At 30.0% G+C, this 10,736-nt stretch overlaps 1 protein-coding gene across 1 annotated transcript in view; it reads right to left on the minus strand.

Moving 5' to 3' along the window:
- LOC106690568 (MAGE-like protein 2) overlaps positions 1 to 10,736 on the minus strand; it is a 23,928-nt gene that overhangs the window by 10,181 nt on the left and 3,011 nt on the right. The window lies entirely within an intron of this gene.

Raw genomic sequence — 10,736 nt, forward strand, 5'->3', positions numbered from 1 at the left:
GGAAGGAATTGAAAATGAATAACACTCGAATATACTCAAAGGAGTAGAGGAGGAAGGAATGAAAAATGCTGCAGCCTCTGACCTACTGCGGAACTCGGGTAATGAAAAAGCGGACCAAGCAGCCATTGAAGGAAGGAATCAACAGGAAATATTGCAAGAATTAGCACATATTAAAATTCTACATAGAATTTCACCAAGTAACTTTAAGTTATGAATTATCGTTCAATAACCAGTTTCTGAAACACCTCTGCGTTATGTGACGCCACTCATTGCAGTTAACTATATGACTAACGTAGAGTAGAACGTCATTAATGTTTCTAGGGGGAGGGGGAAGTAAGCCCCACATTGTGAATTTGTTGTATTATGTTTGCAAAATTAAAAACTCAACGTTCCTTACCAAAATTGCTGAGAAGAAATAGCTCAAATGATAAGTACGTAGCATAAACATGTATATGATATTGGGGAATGTAGAGTTATATTATAATTAAATTAAATTATTTAAGGGCAAATTTTTTCAGGGTTATTGTTGAGGAGGTCGATAAGAGAATTATACATTTTTTTGGGAATCGATGATAAAAAAAAGGACTAAGGATGTGTTTGGTTGGAGGTTAGGGAAGGGTACGAAATCAAAAAAGGAGCACAATCTAGTTGAAATTGGAAAACTGGAAGTATGGACCTATTGTCTTGAGAGGTTAACGTCACTCAACTAAATGTTTAATAATAGTACAAGAGCCGGGAAGAAAAAAGGCAGTTATCTCACCCCAATTTTTGATTACTTTAATGAAAACTATGTATAATTACAAGTCAAAATTGATGAGTCTGCCAAGTATAGGTAGGGGAAATAAAAAATGGCGGCTGTTTCAAAACCTTAAAAAAAACACTAATTTTTCATTCGGAGCTCTATATCTTAAGAACTACCAACAACACTAGAAAATCTAAGAGAACATTATTTAAGAAAGAGTAAATTTGCTGAAATATTAGCCCTAAAAGAGCAATTTACGTCCAATGGTTCTCGAGATATAGCTTTTTAAAAAGCAAAATTTCTTAAAAATCTACTGAATGATTATTAGTTGTTTAATTTATTTTGAGAATTCTATATCTCAGGAACTATGTGACGTACAGATATCTATTAGCACACAAATTAAAGCCAGTTTAATGGACTATAAAAAAGTTTATGACGTTTACCTTAGTAGGAATAGTAGTTTACGTGATATTTGCTAAAATAAATTGGTTTATAGTTAGTCGGACAATAAGTTTGATTTATGAAAAACTTCATTTCAGAAACCGTTAAACGTACAGATGTCTGCCAGAACTCAAACTGAAGCTAGGTAAATTTACTATAAAATAGTTAATAATGTTTATCTTTGTAGGATTAGTAGTTTTTATGATATTTGACAAAATAAACTCACAAAATTTCTAGTTGTTCGTTTAAAATGTTGGATTTTCGAAAAAATATATCTCTAGATCCATAAAACGCATATATGTCTGCCAACACTCAAAATAAAGGAAATTTAACTTATTATAAAGCAGTTTATGACACTTATCTTAGTAGAGGTAGTAGTTTTCATGATACTCACATATGAATATGAATTTGGCGAATGAAAATTTGTCCGAACAACTATAAATCAATATATATTACCAAATTTCATGAAAAGTATTACGAAGATAAACATCATGAACTACTTTATAGCTCATTAAACTAGCTTTAATTTGAGTGCTAATAGACATCCGTTCGTCAAATGGTTTTTGAGATATAAATTTTTCAAAATAAATTCACAAACTACTGATTTTTTAGTAACATTTTAATTAAATGTTGCTTTATAAAAAGCTATATCTCGAAGAATATTTAACGTAAATAACTCTATTAGTGCTCATATTTTAGAAAATTTACTCTTCTTTAAATGACGTTCTATTAGGTTTTCTTGTGTTGTTTCTACTTTTTAAGATATAGAGCTCCGAATGAAAAATTATTTTTTTTGATCGCTTTGAAACAGCCGCCATTTTTTATTCCCTCTACCTATACTTGGCAGACTCATCAGTTTTGACTATTAATTATACATAGTTTTCATTAAAATAATCAAAAATTGGGGTGAGATAACTGCCTTTTTTCTCCTCTTGGGCTCTTGTACTATAACCGACCGCTAGTTACTGACATTTCCTCCTGAAAAACCCCGCACAAATGTTTTCCTAGAATTCTAAAATCTAAGGCCAAAGGGAGTAAGAATAATACTTTTCCCTAACTTTATTAGAATATAAGGTTGATCACTTTTCTGCCTAATTGACTCAAAGGAACATGGAATGTTACGACATTCGATTATGCCTAGCATAAACTAATTAGATGGTTTATGTAATTTGTCATCCAACTTTTATATCAGCGTATAACTAATTTTAACAAATTAAAGAAATTATAACTAATTAAACAAATTATAACTAATTTTTACAGATGACAGGTAGTATGCTAAATAATTACTAAATGGGGAGAAAGTCTATACTGAAAAAGATTATTTCCATATTCATACTTTGCCATAATATTTCCTTAAAGCTCATTTCTCAGGGTATTTGTAACCGCGAGGGCGAACTCATTGTGCTGCTGACCGACTTATCGAATTCCTTTTATTCCAAACAATTTCCGCGTTGATGATTATACTTAAAAACTAAAGTGACATAATGAATAAGATGTATTACCAGGAATATAAATGCTTTCCGATGAGATAAATTTATCCTATATATTTTTCATTTATAAATTATTAATTGGAGATAGAATAATGTTTAAAATGTGTTAAGACACTTCTGATTTTAGGCCAAGAGACACTGAAAAAAAAACTCCAGAGAAATCAAGCAATAAAAGCAGTTTATCATCATACTGATCTGTAAGTTGAACATTAAGTACTCTACCTATTTGTAAGAAAATACCTCCCCACGTTAAACCCAAATATTGCCTTTGAAACGTCTCTATACAACAGTGTTCTCTGAGTAAGGATGTCTCTGAACTGATTTTTTAACTATTAATAACAAAACAGATGATTTTTGTTTTGTATTTCACCAATACATAGGTTAAAATTTTTTAAAATATAAGTACATTATGAATATTCATCTCAGCTTTCATCTTATATATCTCTTCTATCTGGCAGCCTAGTGGTAACAGTTGGATCTCTTCTTGCTATTGGTTGAAGGAATGATTCCCGAAGTGTGCGTCGCGGTGCCCTTATGACGGCAATAATAATATTCAATAGTTCAAAAAAACGTTATAGCTATGGAAAATAAAAATAAATTAATAGTGTATCAGTGATTGTTTTCCCTAGTTGCACCAGTTTGTAACCTCCAATGAAATTACTTTGTCTTGCAATACAAAATCCATTTTGGTATTGGACCCATCCATCACCTAATAGAGCTCATAAAAAAGTTCGAAAAATACTTTGAAGCAGATAATGATAAATATACATGGATTCAAGACCCATTTAGAGCCAAGGTTCCATCAGAATTTACTAGTTTAGAAGAAGAATCTCTTATTAACTTGTCTTGTGATAATACTTTAAAATTATAATTTGGTAGCATGGAACTTTCTGATTTTTTGATATTAGTAAAAGACGAATATCCACTGCAAAGCTCTATGAATATTAATTCCATTTGCAACATCCTATTTGTACAAAGCTAGTTTTTCAGCAGTCGCGGTAATAAAAAGTAAATATCTCTTAAAAATTAACGTTAGACAAGAAATGAGGGTCGCCATATCCAATTTTATTCCATGATTTGAGAAGTTGTGTAGTGAACATCAAGCCCATCCATCCCATTAATAATTTTAATAATGTTAATCATCAATGGACGTTTCATAAATTGTTTGTGAATTTAAAATTCGTGTTTAATTTATTTTTCAACTAACCTAATCACATGTTGGTTGTCCAGTCTTAATATGGATATTACCGAAACAATTGAAATTAGATATTTTATATTATCCCAAGGAAAATAGTAAGTATCTGTTTTTTTCGATGTTAAATGGGTAATCGCTTTTAAAAAGGAAAGTTTCTTAATTTTTTAAGAAAGAAACAATTTAGAAAAAAATCTGATGTATTAAGGGCGACGCAGAAAAAAATTCGATTTTTTAGGGAGCCTCTACCGAAAAAGATTGGGAACCTCGGGATTGAACCATCAATCTCCGCCCTCTCATACTTAATGGCTTTTATCATTGTTAGTTCTCCCTAGTTATTATTTAATTTAACTCGTTCGGTATTATGCTCTCAAATCCTGTATTAATTAGCGCTGTGGCTCTTGTCTCCAATCAGCTCCAAAAATACCAATAAATAAGAGGAACCAATGTGATTCCCATTTTTGAGGAGCTTTGCTCGGGGACTGCAATGTTCCGTGAGGAGTTGTGCTAGTACCAGAGCCGGGAAGAAAAAAAGGCAGTTATCTCACCCTAATTTTTGATTACTTTAATGAAAACTAGGTATAATTACTAGTCAAAATTGAGGGGTCTGCCAAGTATTGGTAGGGGTAATAAAAAATTGTGGCTGTTTCAAAACCTTAAAAAAACATTAAATTTTCATTCGGAGCTCTATATTATAAAAAGTAGGAACAACACAAGAAAACCAAAGAGAACGTCATTTAAAGAAGAGTAAATTTGCTAAAATATAAGCCCTAAAAGAGCTATTTACGTCCAATAGTTCTCGAGATATACCTTTTAAAAAGCAAAATTTCTTAAAAATCTACTGAAAGATTAGTAGTTAGTTAACTTATTTTGAGAATTCTATATCTCAGGAACTATCTGACGCACAGATGTCTATTAGCACTCAAATTAAAGCTAGTTTAATGGACTATTAAGAAGTTTATGACCTTTACCTTTATAGAAATAACAGTTTTCATGATATTTGCTAAAATAAATTAATTTATAGTTGTTCGGACAGTAAGTTTGATTTATGAAAAACTTCATTTCAAAAACCATTGGACGTACAAATGTCTGCCAGCGCTGAAATTAAAGTTAGTTAAATTTAATACAAAATAGTTAATAATGTTTACTTTGTAGGAGTAGTAGTTTTTATGATATTTGACAAAATAAACTCACAAAATGTTAATTTCTAGTTGTTCGTTTAAAATGTTGGATTTTCGAAAAAATATATCACTAGATCCATAAGACGCACGTATGTCTGCCAACACTCAAAATAAAGGAAATTTAACTTACTATAAAGTAGTTTATGACACTCATCTTCGCAGGGGTAATATTTTTTATGATATTCAAATATGAATATAAATTTGGCAAATAAAATTTTTATGAAATGTTACTATTTAAAAAGCTATATTTCGAAAAATGTTTAACGTAAATAACTCTATTAGGGCTCATATTTTAGCAAATATACTCTTCTTTAAATGATGTTCTCTTAGGTTTTCTTGTTTTGTTGCTAATTTTTAAGATATAGAGCTCTGAATGAAAAATTAGTTTTTTTTATCGCTTTGAAACAGCCGCCATTTTTTATTCCCCCTACCTATACTTGGCAGACTGATAAATTTTGACTAGTAATTATACATAGCTTTCATTGGAGTAATCAAAAATTGGGGTGAGATAACTGCCTTTTTCCTCCTCCTGGGCACTTGTACTATGGAGGTCTTGTCCGTGTGACCCATGTTACTTGCGACCTATCTAAACTTGCTTTGCCTCCTAATGAAAGGTATTGATGAGAGATGATTCCTCTAACTAATGGGAACGTAAGCTCAGTTTTCAATATGCTACATCAAAAGGAGTGTCCAGTGGCCGTATTGTTATGAAACAGTTTGCTAGGACTGGACCTTTCTTCCGTGTGTCGCTTCACATGTTATGTCATCTTTAACGGTACGGCTTCCTTAAATTACACACTGACCTCTGTACTATGTTTTTTCAATGTATTCTTCTTGATTATTTAAGTTTATTAATTAGAAAAAACAAGAATAATTCCCACATACAAGAAAATTTGGCATGTAAGTGTAGTTTCATCTTTCTAATAAATATTTAAAAACATACTCATAAGAGTTTCTTATACTATTTAATAAGTCAAGGAAATTCATTCCAGACCCTTTTTGATTTATACATATATATTTATTCTTTCACCTTCAATGACGAATCAGATTAACTCTTCCTATCCTCGAGTTGCTACATCTGAAATTTGTTAATGAACTATTTAATGATCCTTTTATTATTTACTTCTTATTAATATTTAATAATATATTTCGTTTAATTAACATATAAAAATTTCATTTTACAATTAATATTACAGTATTAAAGTACATTTTTTTAGTAACCATAATTTATATCTATCACTCATTAATTATTAAAAAAATTATTAGCCTTTTCCCTCTCTCTCTGACCCACGCATCCGCTTTTGAAGATTTCCACAGACTCTTGTAAAAAAAAAAAACAAAAAAAAAACTCACACACATTATTATAAGCCTTTAAAACAATCTAGGTCTGTTTCTTAGAAAAAAAATTTTATCTTTTATTCCATCAACCAAAACGTGACATGGCTTTACAAATATATGACTAATTCAAAATGTTGATTATAACATAAACAAAAAGTGTAATATGTTGATAAATATATTTCATAAAAATATACATGAGATTATACATTTTTAAATTTAATTTTTATAAATTTCCTACTAAAGTTTTCTTATTAGGTATTGTTCTGAGTAAATCTCCGGGTCATTATTTATTTATTATTTATTATCTGTCAAAAAATATTCTTCAAAAAAGTAACGAAAAAAAGAACGAGTTGATTATAAGTTTTGTTCTGCAAAATGCCTCCCAACTCGATTTCTATCCAGTGCAGTATAATTTTATAAAAGGCAACACAACAAAATTTTGTATTTCAGTAGATGGTTTTAATTTGTTTATTACAGTAGGAGATGATTGTAGCTAAAAAAACAATTCACATCATGGTAACATCTTGTTTGGAACGAATCTCAGGTGATTTTGAATAATGATATTTTTTTTAGTGAATAAATTTTACTTGTTGTCACAAAACATTTCTGTTTAGTAATAAAAACTTAGTTCAATGAAAATATTTAGGAAAAATTTAAATTAAATAAAAAAAATAAAAAAATAAAAAGTTCAATAAAAACAATTAAATAACATTTCTTGACCAAACAATACCCCTGAAAACTCCAAATTTCAATAGCTTTTACGGGAAACATATATATTTTTGAAATTGATAATATATATATGTAGATATTGGCATAAATATTCAAAATATAAAATGGATTAAAGAATGATAATGGATGAAAATTGGAATAACTATTATTCATTCCAAATAGTTACCAATATTTATTCCATGAAAAGCTGTTACAGATTTATGGTGACTGGAGAGGCTTTTAGGCTGGAATGTAATAGTATAAAGCTCACACGGTTACCTTAGAACACGGCGCTTGCAAACTATTAAATTGCAAAGTGAAAAAGGACAGAAAATATTAAATGAACTGTGATTATTATCTAACTAGATATACAGATCAAATCCTTTGAGAAAATTCATACTTTTATCGAATTGTTTGCTAATAGAACTACATTATATTATCCATGAAAATTAAGACAAATACACGCTAAATAGATTGCAACCATGTATAATTTATATTGGTTATTTATTACCGTTGGAATAATTTTTCACTTAAATTTATTGGTAAGTTCCACGCCTTAGGAATGAATCTGGATACAATTAATGAAATCCTATAACCTTCTAGGGCTATACTACTATTTTAATTACATACGAAAATACTGTACATGGCTCTTTGATATTACATCTATAAAATCTGGAAATATGTGTCTGAATTAACGACTTTATTAGAGAGTGGTTAGAGCCTTCTATTTGAAACTAGAAAACAAAATAATCAATTAAAGCGATTTTCTTATAGGCAGATATCTTCATAGACATTTCATAAATCTACGCCACACACCTGTTACAGAAGTAAAAGAATATGCCAAAAAGACAGATAGACAAGTTTCCAATATGAAAACTTAAAGTTTTTTTTTTATTGTTTATTTATTGTAATTTACAACTGTACAAAATAATACAATAGGTAAATATGTAGTATGTTTCATATACACTTGAAAATCTTGGGAAGGAACCACCCATTGGTGGTACTTCAAACATTAATTTAAACTAGAAGGTCTCGTGGCCATCTTCTTTTCAGACGCCTCGGAGGATCATCAGGGATTGTTAAGGATGAAAGATTAAGAATTAATGGGTTAGGATGGTTAAGGAGTTTGGAATGAAAAGACGCATATCTGTTTTGGGCTAATTCTGTAACGAATGGGAGGTTAAGGTCTTTGTGAATGAGTTTATTTGTGACGTAATAAGGAGCATAAAGGATTTTACGTAGGATTTTGGATTGCAACGATTGGATGCGGGAAGAATTTGATTGTTTGGTGGAGCCCCAGAGCTCAATTCCATATGTCCAAATTGGTCTGATTATTGTAGTGTATACTAATTTTTTGTAGAAACTTAAAGTTAAAAAAAAAATAACTTAAGGCAGACACAAAAAAATACAAACGTTTGAGCATCTATTGCTTAGTGGCGTCGGAGTATAGTATTGATTCTAAACCAAGAGCAAGATAATAATTACTCATTATACAAATAGCAAAAATTAGAGAAACTTATTCCCATCAATTCAAACACTATTTTTTTTGTTTACGTAATTATGATTCATAGAAAGCCAAAGGTAAAGCTGAGTTGGAAAAAATGTAAGGAATCGTTATCAATATCGTCATGGCTGAGGAATTCGTACACGGTAACTCTGCTATTAATGGCAGAACTATATAAAACAATTGTACGCCTCAAAAGCAACAAAAAATGGCTGATAATTTTTTTTTGTGAAATTCTTCGTTCCGCGGATATATCAATTTTTTTTTAACTTTTCAACTGTTACATAACTTATTTAGTTTGTGAAACAAAATAATAAACAGACCATAGAGGGTCATGTTCAGTACTTGTTCAGGATGAACTGTTTCTAAATCAACGGTCAAAAGTCCAGTCAACGAAAGGGTTTTAGGGGACATGGAGGAGGGTGTGCAAACATTTATCTTAGGAAATTTCGAGAATCTAATTATATCTCGAAATTGATGCTTCGTACAGAAAAAAATTTACCATCAAAAAGTAAATCATTTCCTTTTAGAATAATTTAATCCTTTTCCTATCTGTTATAATTTTCGAGATATATGCCATCTAAAATTGAAAAATTTCTGGGAACAATTAAAAAAAAAAAAAAATCGATTGAAAGCTTTAGACGTTTTATTTTCTTCAGAAGTCTAAATTTTTTTTCTGAATTATCTTCAACTGGTAAGAAGTTATAGTAGTTTGGTATTGTCTGTTGAATTTCGTGGTCTTCTAAGTTTTCCTGAATTAATTACATCCACTTTATAGAAGCAAGAAGTGAATAAAGGAAGAAAAACATTATGTATAAAATTAAAATTCTACACTCTCAATGGTTTTATAATTAATTTTGAAGTTATGCATAGATAAACTACATAAAAAAAGAAGTAAAAAAGTCTCTAAAATGTTCTAGTGAGAATAAAATATTTTTTTAAATGGTTGGGATCGTAATAGGGAGAAATTAGAGAAGTTTTTTTTTTTTCACTCTTTAGTAGTACAGATTTAAACCTCTCTAGGCATAGAAAAGAACCTAAAATAAAATTAATTCAAAGGTTAACCATATGGATAACCCATGTTCCATATGTAACCGATCTAGCCCGAATCCGATATCATTCCTTCCATTATAAACTTCCTAACCACCCAAACCGACTAGTTTCTAACCTTGCTTCCTCTTCCATTCCTGGCAATCCTCCGAGACGCCTGAAAAGAAGATGGCCTCGTGACCTGATATTGTAAAATGTTTTTAGAGTTCTACTACTGGATAGTTTCTCTACATGCTGTATCATATCATTATCATTATTTCATTTTGATCAAATTTACTTGTTGTATTTTTTATACAGTTGTAAATATCATTAAGTAAATAAATAACAAAAAATAAATTATAGATATTCAACCATTTTTGTTTTATTTTAATATGAATTATTTTATTTTATTATATAAATATCAATATGACAATTTAAGTTTGTCCATGCAGATATTTAATTTTTTCTTTCGTACTATAGCTCGTCTAAAAGAATTTTCCTGATGTATGAATTCAGGACATCAAAACAAAACCAATTACACAATTTCTGGTTTACGCAATATCCTCAGTATTTAATGCAGAAGGGTGTCGCTAAAAAAGATTTACAGTAATCATGGTGTTGTATAAGATGGGCTCCCCAAAAGTTATGATCATAAAGTATGTGCGTCTGAGAAATTAGTGAAAGAAACCTGGCGGTCGAAACAGGTAGCAGTGGGTCGGACATTTATTTGCTGTACAATGATGGTGGATTCCATTAGGGATGTGAAAACCGGGAGATTAAACTTGCGTACCATCAGAGTAAAACAAATCATCGGGCGCTGAACGAAACTTTCCAAGCCCTAAAACGTAGATATTTTTAATTATATTATTTCAAACATTTTTTGAGACAAGGTAATATTTATTAAATAAATCAATTTTATATCCAAATCCGTCTCAACACTTTATTTATTCATTAGTCCAACGTTTCGGCCTTTCTAGCCATCTTCAGGGACATCTAAATATTTAACAGCTTATATTACATCTTCATTTTTAAACATTTACAACAACATCAATTATTCACTATATAACATAACATACCTTCAATACAAAAATCCTTCTCACATTAATTTATA

Source organism: Halyomorpha halys, unplaced genomic scaffold, assembly GCF_000696795.3.
Source record: "Halyomorpha halys isolate HHAL.00 unplaced genomic scaffold, Hhal_1.1 Scaffold1760.1, whole genome shotgun sequence".
Lineage (NCBI taxonomy): Eukaryota > Metazoa > Arthropoda > Insecta > Hemiptera > Pentatomidae > Halyomorpha > Halyomorpha halys.